The sequence below is a fragment of the Narcine bancroftii genome, chromosome 1, assembly GCF_036971445.1.
Source record: "Narcine bancroftii isolate sNarBan1 chromosome 1, sNarBan1.hap1, whole genome shotgun sequence".
Classification (NCBI taxonomy): domain Eukaryota; kingdom Metazoa; phylum Chordata; class Chondrichthyes; order Torpediniformes; family Narcinidae; genus Narcine; species Narcine bancroftii.
Window position 1 is genome coordinate 369327120 of NC_091469.1, and position 10991 is coordinate 369338110.

General features: G+C 39.4%; 1 long non-coding RNA gene across 1 annotated transcript; it reads left to right on the forward strand.

The window, feature by feature from the left end:
* The first annotated feature begins 1440 nt into the window (after positions 1-1440).
* Positions 1441-10593, forward strand: LOC138752749 (uncharacterized). The gene is made up of 3 exons (XR_011350894.1): positions 1441-1804; positions 4596-4659; positions 9178-10593. It is a non-coding gene; the product is annotated as an uncharacterized lncRNA (long non-coding RNA).
* Positions 10594-10991: the final 398 nt, after the last annotated feature.

Below are 10991 nucleotides of genomic sequence, written 5' to 3' on the forward strand. Positions count from 1 at the left end.
GAGCCATTCTTACTGTCATTCAGCTGCAGAATCATTGCCCTCCATCCATTGAATTGGTGAATTGAATCTGCAGCCGGCAATGGATAATTCCGGCATCAAGAAGACTTGAGAAATCCCCAAGGATAAATGTAAATATTCTGGATTTAAACTTCATATATCCATGATCCCATTTCTGATATCATATCTCAACATCTTTCACAATCCCTCTTATGATACTACATGAGAGACAGTGTTAAATTAAGTATCTGGAGAGAGTAATGATAGAATTTCTACTCCAGAGGCGTGTTCAGATTTCTGGAAGATTTTATCCAAATACTTTTGCAACATTTAGAGAAAAGCTAGTAAAATCCTTAAAGTGGAGTGCAATGAATATGTTCTAATTGGGGCCAGATTCCCACTGGATCGGAGTAACAGTACTATTGATGTGAGGAAGAGAATTCCAGGGGTTTGAGTTAATGATAGATAGAACGATGACATACATCAATGTCTGGATAAGTGACTTTCATGGAAACTTACCATGTTTTTCTTCCGTTTTTTCCAGATGCTGAAGGTAAAGGATTGAGAGATAGCAAACAAATACCTGGATGAGATGGTGCAGTAAACCATGTACACTGCAAACACAATCTGGCTTTGGGCTGCTGGAGGAGAGGTTGGATTTTTGGTGTGGAGTGCTGATCAAAAAGGTTGTTTTTACCTGGCTGGTTTTGATTGATTTGAATACAATTACAGGTACATGATTCCTCAAGTACTTGTGCCACGTAAATGGTGGAAAGGTTCTGGACATCATACATTATAAATATTGAACATGGTCACATGTTACTGAATGATAAACATAAGAGCAGAGATTGGCTTGTCATCCCTTTCAGAGAGACATAGTGCCATACAGTACAGAAATATCCATTTTGGTCCATCATGATCCTGCTGACCATCAAGTACCCAGCCATACTAATTCTAATTTACTAGCACTTGATCCATAACCTTTTATGGCTTTCTAATTCAAGCACTCATCCACGTGTGTTTTAAATGTTATGAGAATGCACACCTCCACCACCTTCTCAGGTGTAACCGCTGTCGGAGTGAAAAAAAATCCTCAGATCCCCTCTAACCATCTTTCTCTTCTGGTTTTAGATGACTCCACTATGAGGAGAAGCCCTCCTCCATCCACTCTGTCTGTGCTGTTCCAAGCAATCCAAGCCCAACATATTCAGAATCCTCAAAACTGAGATGTCCCATCCCTTATCCCTACTCTGGAAATCAATAAATCAGAGCTGATCTTTCAGTTCTGTCATTTTTTGCCCTAGCCCATAACCCATAACCCATATTCCCTTAACATCTAAATAGTTATTAATTGTTCTCTTGAATATATTGAAACAATTGAGCCTTTGTGACCCTCATAAACAGAGAATTCCAATCATCAACCCTGTGAGGAATTCATCTCTCTGTTGAATGGTCAACCTCTTATTCTGAGAGTGTCACTCTAATCACCCCACCCAGGAGAAGCATTATCCCTGCATTTATCCTGCTAAGTTCCACAAAAATGTTGTACATTTCAATGAGATCAGCTGGCGTTCTTCTAAGCTCAAGAGCTCAGCCTGCTAACCTCTTATCATTCTGAAAAGCTGTCATTCTGGTGTCAACACCACTTGTGTGGCAAAAGCAGTGAAATTGTTAGCCAACAGTGACCTCAACCTTACTTTCACTACCCCAACCCTCTCCCCTCCAGCCCACAAACACAAGATGCTGATGGGATCAGCAAATGTTTCTACAGATGAAAGAATGGCGGTTCAATTCAGTTTCATTGAAGGTGGTTATTTTCTTGGCAGAGATAATATTTACCATTTGTTAACTCTGACCTGGATACAAAGGAAAATATGTGATATGGATGAGCACAGGGGAGCTGGATTAAAATACAGTAAGATATAAAGGTATTCAATGCATTGGATGACGCAGTTGGTATGCATCAGTTAAAATTGTTCTATGAAGACATTACCAAATGTTATTAATACTAATGATCAGTTTATTGATAAAGAATATTCTGCATTTAACAGCTATGTGTATAAACACTTAAAGTAGATATCCAAATGTCATGGTTTTAAATGTGGCCAGAACTGATGACTCAAGTAATTTTATAAGCAGATAATGGATAAATATACACCCAAAGTGTCAGATTTCCAAGGATATCAACCAAACTATTTATGAAAACATCATGTCTTCTAGAAGCTATTTCTTTCAAATATTTATGTTTAATTATTTGACTATTTTAATTTTGCTTTGTGACTCATTAAATACAGTGCATTATAAAAGACATGATAATTGTACAAAACCCACTAAAGGTTTCTTAAAAATCTTTTTGAAGGGATTAAGTTTCTTCGTTTTAATAATGGTGGAATAATTGCTGTGAACTATGCACTAATTGAATATTATGCCAGCAATATCAGGTTAACTGATGAACCATCAGCTGCACTAATATGAAAATGAAAAATACAATTTCAAAATTTGGATTTCATTTTCTCTGCTCCATATACTTTATTCCCTTTAAGGGACTGAATATCATTTTCCATGAACAGTATCACAAGATTCAACGATGCATTCCTTCTGCTAGAAGTAAACTGTCACCAATATGGACATGATAAGGAATTACTCTGATAATTCACTGAGGAAAACTGATTTATGAAGTTGTAGTGAAAGTGTTTGCTTTATCTATGCTTCCTTTAAGTTTGATGGAACAATTATTTTTTAGAACATAGAGCATAGAATGTTACAACACAGTACAGGCCCTTTGGCCCTTGATGTTGTACCACCCTATCTACCAAAAAACTAACCCTTCATTATGCTCTATTTTTTATTCATCCTTGTGCCTGTCTAAGAGTCTCTTATATACTTCTATTATTTCAGCACCTCCGCTCCTGGCAAGAATTCTTGGCACTCCCAACTCTGTAAAAAAAAAACTACCCATGATGTCTCCCCTGAACTTTACTCCCTTCACTTTTTACAGATGTCCTCTGGTGTTTGCTACTCCTGCCTGGGAAAAAAGGCATGGGCTGTCCACCTTATCTCTGCCTCTCAGAACCCCTTGTCAGTTGCCACTCATCCTTCTTTGTTCCAAAGAGAAAAGACTGAGCTATACTAACCTTGCCTCATAAGACTTAATTTCCAATCCAGGAGACATCCTGGTAAATCTCTGCACCTTCTCCTTAGCTTCCACATCCTTCCTATAATGAGGTGATCAGAACTGAACACAATATGTGATTCGCACTGTTCAGTGTCTGACCATTAACCCTGTACTCAGCCTTCATGTTTGAGCCTCAAAAAGTTATCACCTCACACTTATGTGGATTGAACTGCATCTGCCACTTTCCACCCAAATGTACATGTCTGTATCCTTTTATAACCTATACCAACCTTCAGCCCTATCCACAATTCCTCCAACCTTTGTATCATCCGCAAACTTACTGACCCAGCTTTCTGCCTCTTCATCTAGATCATTGATGACAAGTACAAAGAGCAGGGGTCCCAAAACTGATCCCTATGGAATTCCACTGACCTCCAGGAAGAATACTTTCTGTTCACTACTTCTCTGCTTTCTACATGCAAACCAATTTTTAATCCACACAGCCAAGGTTCCATGAATTCCACACCTCATGACTTTCTGAATGAGTCTCCCATGAAGAACCTTGTCAAATACCTTAATAAAAATACATATATACCACAATTACTGCCCTCCATTAATCAATTTATTTTGTTACCTCCTCATGAGGCATGACCTTCCCCTCACAAAGTCATGCTGACTATCTTTGAGGAAACTGTACTTTAGAGCGCATAGTAATTGGTGAAAAGTATTGAATATTTTACAATACTGGGTTTTTTTTATTTTAAGAGACTCATACCACACAGTGACTGATGGTAATGACCAAAAATGCCAAACAGGTTTAACCATGATCAAAGAATGTAACTAAAACAATGCTCAGAGGCTTATTAGTGGTTTTCATTCGTAATAATTGTTTCACTCCTGATTTCAATCTACACTAGCTCACATGTGCATACATTTATTCTATTTCTTTCAAATCTGAAAGTAAATAATGAAAATAATCATTGGAAAAGATAACTACAGTTGTTTGTTCATAACTTGTTGCTTCAGAAAGGAAAGTGCACATTGTTGACCTGAAATAATCTGGTCAAATCAGTTTGTAGAACTATAGAGCACTACAGCACAGAACAGGCCCTTCCACTCTTCTGTGTATGCCAAGCTATTTTCTGCTTAGTCCCACTAAGGGATATCCCTCCATATTCCTCTCATCCACGTACCTTCTCAAACTTTTCTTAAATGTCAATCCTGAGCCTGCATTTACCTATTTGGCTGGCAGCTCATTCCACACTCCTGTCACTCTCTGCATGAAGAAGTTCCCCTAACTGTTCCCATTAAATATTTTCCCTTTTACCCTTAACCCATGTCCTCTTTTATCTCACCTAAGCTCAGTGGAAAAGCCTGTTTGCATTTACTCTATCTACACCTATCATAATTTTGTATATCTCTATCAAATCTCCCCTTATTCTTCTAAGATCCACGGAGTAATGTCAAGATCTTGTAATTTCAGGACCGTTGCCAAAAAAGGAGGAACAAGGAAATGGGAGAGCTGTCAGTGTCAGGAACAAGCTTTGGTGAGTGCTTTTAAAAAGGAAATGGAGCGGGGACTCAGGCAATTGTAATTTCAAGGCCATTGCTGGAAGAGAAGGAGCAAGGGACTGGGGAGAGCTGTAAGAGTCAGAACCAGCTTTGGTGAGTGTATTTAAAAATGGAGCAGAGGGCAATTTAAGGGTTAAACAGAATGGTTATTGGTGGGAGTGGGCACTAATGATAAGGGTTAGTGACAAATAAAAAAGGGGAATCTCAAGCAGAGTGGCCAGTGTAGAGTAGCCAGTGTGTGAGTGGCTCAGGTTAGGAGTGGCAATTTGAGGCTTTGGCTCATGAGGCTTCAGTGAGCAGAGGTGGAAGACAAGATTGTTTCCAATAAAGTAAGGCCATGTAAGATCTTTGTATTTAAACTCGGAATAGATAATGGAGACAGCAGCTAGGGCAGTTGAATGCTCCAAGTGCAGCATATGAGAATCTGGGAGAGCACAAATGTCCATGATGACTACGCCTGCAGGAGGTGCATCCAGCTGCAGCCCCTAGGCACTAGAGCTGGAGTTGGATCAACTCTGGATCATTTGGGAGGCAGAGGCAGTGATAGAGGGGAACTTCAGGGAGACAGTTATCCCCAAGAGTCAGGAGGCAGTTAGCTGGGTGACAGGAGGGTGAAGGGGAATAGGCAGGCAGTGCAGAGCACCCCTGTGGCTGTTCCCATCAACAAGTATACCATTTTGGATATCATGCCTACAGAAAGCAAAGACACTGCAAAGGGAGTATCCACTGAGTCGGAGTGAGTAAAAGTCAGAAATAAGAAGGGAGCTATCATTGTGGTGGGAGTAGTCTAAAGGCTCCCGAATAGCCCTCAGGACACCGAGGAGCAGATTAGCAAGCAGATTTTGGAATGATGCAGGAAATACAGGGTAATAGATATGGGTGATTTCAACTTCCCTAATATTGACTGGCACCTCCTGACTGCAAGAGGGATAGATGGGGCTGAATTTGTCAGGTGCATTCACAAAGGATTCCTGACACAGTATGTGGACTGGCCGATGAGAGGAAACGCCATACTGGATTTGGTACTAGGTAATGAACCTGGTCAGGTAGTGGGCCTCTCAGTGGGGAAGCATTTAGGTGAGAGTGGCCACAACTCCCTTAGCTTCAGCATAGCTATAGAAAAGGATAAAAAGAGCCAAATTGGGAAAGTACTCAACTTGGCAAGGCTAATTATGAAGGGATGAGGCAGAAACTTGTGAGAGTAAATTGGAAATATTTTCAAAGCACGCAAGTAATGTGGAAGAAGTTTAGGGACCACTTGTGCAGGGTTCAGGATAGGTTTGGCCCACTGGGACCATGAAAAAATGGTAGGAAAATGGAACAGTGGCTGACAAAACAGGTGAGGCAACTAGTCAAGCAGGTGAAGAAAGCATATGTTAGATATAGGAAGCAAGAAACAGGAAGGGCTCATGAGAAATATATGGTAGTCAGAAAGGAGCCTAGGAAAGGACTGATCACCTCACTATAGGAAGGATGTGGAAGTGATGGAGAAGGTACAGAGAAGATTTACCAGGATGTTGCCTGAATTGGAAAACAAGTCTTATGAGGCAAGGTAAACAGAGCAGGGCATTTCTTTTTGGAGCATAGAAGGATGAGAAGAGACTTGATAAAGGTCTACAAGATTATGAGAGGCAAGGTAGGGTGGACAGCAGCACCTGTTTCCCAAGGTAGGAGCAGCAAACACCAGAAGACATATGTACAAAGTTAAGGGAGCAAAGTGTAGGGGAGACATCAAGGGTAAGTTTTTTTTTTAAACACAGAGTTGTGTGTGCCTGGAATGCCTCACTGGGGATGGTGATGGAGGCTGAAACATTTGGAGCATTTAAGAAACTCTTAAACAGGCACATGATGAAAGAAAAATAGAGGGTTATGGGGGTAAGGAGGGTTCAGTACTTTTTTTAAAAAGAATATATGGGTCAGCACAACATTGAGGACCAAAGGGCCTGTACGGTGTTGGAATGTTCTATGATCTTTGTTGATATTGTTGGTGGGGTGGGGGGGGGGGATGGGAACGATCGACAGGACAAATTGTAGTGATCACATCTCTGGCAAAGAGACTTGCCCGTTGGCTCAGAAGGGAAGAGGGGAAGAAGATGAGAGCTATGGTGAATGGGGACTTGTTGGTTATCTGAACAGATACGAAGTTCTGTGATCGAGATTGAGACTCCCGGATGGGGTTGGGTCCCAGATGCCAGGGTCAGGGTCGTCTCTGATTGAGTTCACAGTATTCTGGAGGGAGGGTGAGGGTGTCATGGTGGGTGAGGATGCAAGATGTCATGGTCTCCTCCTCCATTCTCACCCTGAGCACTGGAATGCCTCAGGGTGTGTGCTGATCCCTTTTTTGTACTCCCTTTTCATCTATGTCTGCATCCTGTACATGATTCTAACTCCATAATCAAGTTTGCAGATGACACCACAGTGGTTGGCCTGATCAGAGGGGATAATGAGATGGCCTAAAGGGTCGAGGTGCAGCATCTGATGGCATGGTGTGCCGACAATAACCTGGTCCTTAACACCCAGAAGATGAAGGAGATTGTTACGAGCCCAGAGGACCCATAAACCGAGCAATATCACACCTCAGAATATTATTCCTACCATGCAAAACCTTTTGATGTCCCTTTGTATTCAGTCTCCACATAACCTTTTTTCACCCTCGTTCCTCTGTCAGCTCTGGCACTCTAGGTGCCATCACCCTGCAAATCTAGTTTAATCCCACCAGAACAGCACTAGCAAGTCTTTCCGCAAGGATATTAGTCCTTTTCATGTTCAGATGTAAACTGCCCTGCTGGTACAGGCCCCAGTTTCACTGGATGATAGCCCAATGATTGGATAGGACTCACTTTCTGATTTGATTACATTGTTTTTTCATTCTCTGACCCTCATATACTCCATTGAGAGAAATATGGGAAAGTCACTGGTTTTGTGATAGTCACATGACATTTAACTTAGAATGATTTAAAAAAAGGACAAGGCAGGAAATTCCAGAGGCACTGATGATAAATAAATGAATGAATGAATGAGCTTATTGTCATATACATAAGTAGAATGTACAGATGCAATGAAGTCTGAAGCCCTCCCTCCTGCACCATCTCTTTAGTCATGCATTAAGCTCCATTATCCTCCTATTTCTAACCTTACTTGCAGTTGGCACTGGCTTAGCAATCCTAAGATCACAACCCTGAAAGCCCAGCCTTCAACTGAGCACCTAACTCTCTGAACTTCCTTTGTAGGAGCTCATCACCCTTCCTACTCACATAATAGGTGCCTGCATGAACCATGACATCTGGCAGCTCACCCTCCCTCTTGAAAATGTTGTGAACTTGATCAGAAGCATCTGAAAGACCCTGGCACCTGGGAGGCAACATACAATCTGGGATTCTCGATCTCTTCCACAGAACCTCTTATCTGTAAAATATTCTCAAATATGTTGTCCTCAAAACATTGTGGGTGATGTGTGTCTGTATAAAGGGCTTAAAGTGTTGGCAGCAATGTCTTTATTTGTTTGTCAATTGGCAAGCATCTTACTTCAGGCAATAGGGTAGAGCATGTCATGACCCTAATTCAAAATTGGCATGAGATTCAATGCCGGGTAATACTGAGGTGCAAGAACCCAATGGACAGGAAGTGATGCTACAAGTTGACTTCACCAACTAGATCTTCCACAGTTCCCACCACTGTTTTGTTGGAATGACAGATGTGTCATCAAAGAGTTCTTCAACTGGCTTCCTAAATTATGTTTTAGGTAGTAGTACTATTTAAAACTACATCAAAGCAACTTACCACATGAAGAGTTTTCAATTAGATAATTAGATGTCTAGAGTTAGTGGGAAAGGTCAGAAAGGATCTGAAAGAAATAATGGTAGAGTATAAATAAAACTAAGATGAGTCTTGTAAAAGATGTTCAATTTAATATTACTTTGATTTACAATAGCAAAAGAAAATGCTGAAGAGTTAGGAGGGAAATATTCCCTACATGAACTTCTACCAACGCTAACAAAGCTAACCTTTTAGTAGGTTGTGAGCAATACTTGTTGATTAATTGCTGTCACTTTTTTCATTTCTATGTGCTGTGTGAATGATTACAGACAGCTCCAGAATAGCCCTTGAATAGAGGACATGCCTCATTTGAGCTCCTCATTAACTGGTGTTTGTTGCACATTTTGCAGATGGAGCATTGGATGTGAAGATTCCACGTGCTTTCAAGAACATTTATGGAACACAAATGCACCATAAATGCTCTTTAAAGCTAATCTTGTCTCAAGCTCTGGTGACAGAGGACAAGATTATTCTGCTTGGAGCTTTCAGTGCTGCACATCAATGTTTCATTTTTCTATGGAATAGTTTATTAGGAAAGAAAGCATATCAATGGTCAACTCAAATAGCCTTCTACCTCTGAAGAAAATGCTGAGAAGGCATTGTCATTACAAACAGTACTTGGATTGAAGGTATCATTGTTCCAAATGCTGACACCACCTTAATTACATGCTCATTAGATCCTACACATGATTATTGGACCTAAGTGGATACAAGCCGAATCAATGTGGAAGAAATCCATCATTAATTACCTTCAAGGTGTAACCTGCCATGGTACAGATGAAAATTATTGTAAAGGATTGATGACTGCCATTCTTATTACTGAGCCCATTGACAATGCCACAGCCAACACCAAGATGAGAATGACACTGGCCTTCATGGTCTGATTCACGACAATAGAAAGATAGGTACATATTTATCTTTAAAAAATGATTATTTTAGAGAAACAGCATGGTAACAGTTTCAATTCAGGAAATTTTTTGATGTAAAAGGTCAAGTTTTATATCATCTAATTATGCATTTTCTCCTTTATATGATTTGACATTTGTCAATTGGTATCATGAAGGCATTCATTATTTTCAAGACTTGTATGTTGACAGTTTTTCTCATCTTTTGAACAGTTATCAGCAAAGTTTAATTTACCAAATTCACATTGTTTTAGATACTTGCAGATCAGAAATTTTTCACAGGTTCAATTACCAAATTTTCCCATAACTTGTGAATCTAACTTGCTGGATGTAATTTTCAAATTACAACCCTCCCAGAGGGTTTAATAACCTTTATATATTATATTCTTTCAAAATCGCATCAGTTTTCCCTCAATAAGTTAAAACTGCATGGGAGCATGATCTACAGCTTTCTATCTCAGACAAAAATTGAGATTTGATTCTTAAATTAGTTAACACATCTTCACTATGTGCTCAACATTCTATTATTCAGTTCAAGGTTGTACATCAAACTTGTATGTGTAAAGATAAATTATCCCATATATTTCCTGATCTAAATCCCTAATGTGGCAGAGGTAACAGCAGGGAAGCAACTTTAATACATATGTTCTGGTCTTGTCAAGTTCTTGAACCTTATTGGTGTGAGATTTTTTTGTGTTTTGTCAATATTATGTGTTAACCTTGAACCTAATCCTTTAATGGTTATGTTTAGAGTTTTAGATGATATTAATGAGCTATTTTCTTCATCTGATCATCACCATACTATTTACAACTCTTATGGCACAAAGAGCTATCCAACTTGGATGGAAAGATTCTGTTCTGCCCACTAGTACTCAGTGGTCATGTCTTGCCTTAGTTTAGAAAAGATCAGGAGTTCTATGTTGTATGCTAGCATTAATTTTCATAAAATTTGGAGTCCTTTTATGGACTATTTTCATGCTCATTAAATTTGTTTGTCTTGATCATTGAATGTATTTATTTATGTATATGGATTTTCGTTCAGTTAGGAATGTTTTATACATTCAGCAGAATTGTGCAACCTTTAATTTTATGTAAAAACATCCTAGGTTTTTTTGGTAAGGGGTTAGAGTTCATTTCCTTGGTTTCTTTTTTTCTTTTTTGTCATTCTGACAACATTGTTTGGGGAAGGGGTGTATCACTAATGTTTTATTTTTATATTCTTCGTATGTGGTAATCTTGTGTTCTCTATTAAATGTATTCTTTGTCTATAAAACTTAATAAAAAGATTGAAAGAGAAAGAGCATGGTAACAGGCCCTTCTGTCCATGAGCCCATGCTACCCAAACTATGAAAACTTATTTTAGTTTAAGAATAATACCAGCAACACAAAGCCCATAGAAAGAATTCTGACATTAAGGGTAGACCAGTAGTTCTCAACACTTTTGTTACCACTCACATACCATTTAAAGTATTCCCTATGTAACAGGTGTTCTGTGATTAGTAAGGGATTGCTTAAGGCGGTCTGTGGGTGCAAAGAAAACATTTGAAAACAACTGTTTTAATTGTACCTAATTGACTTGTTATGTG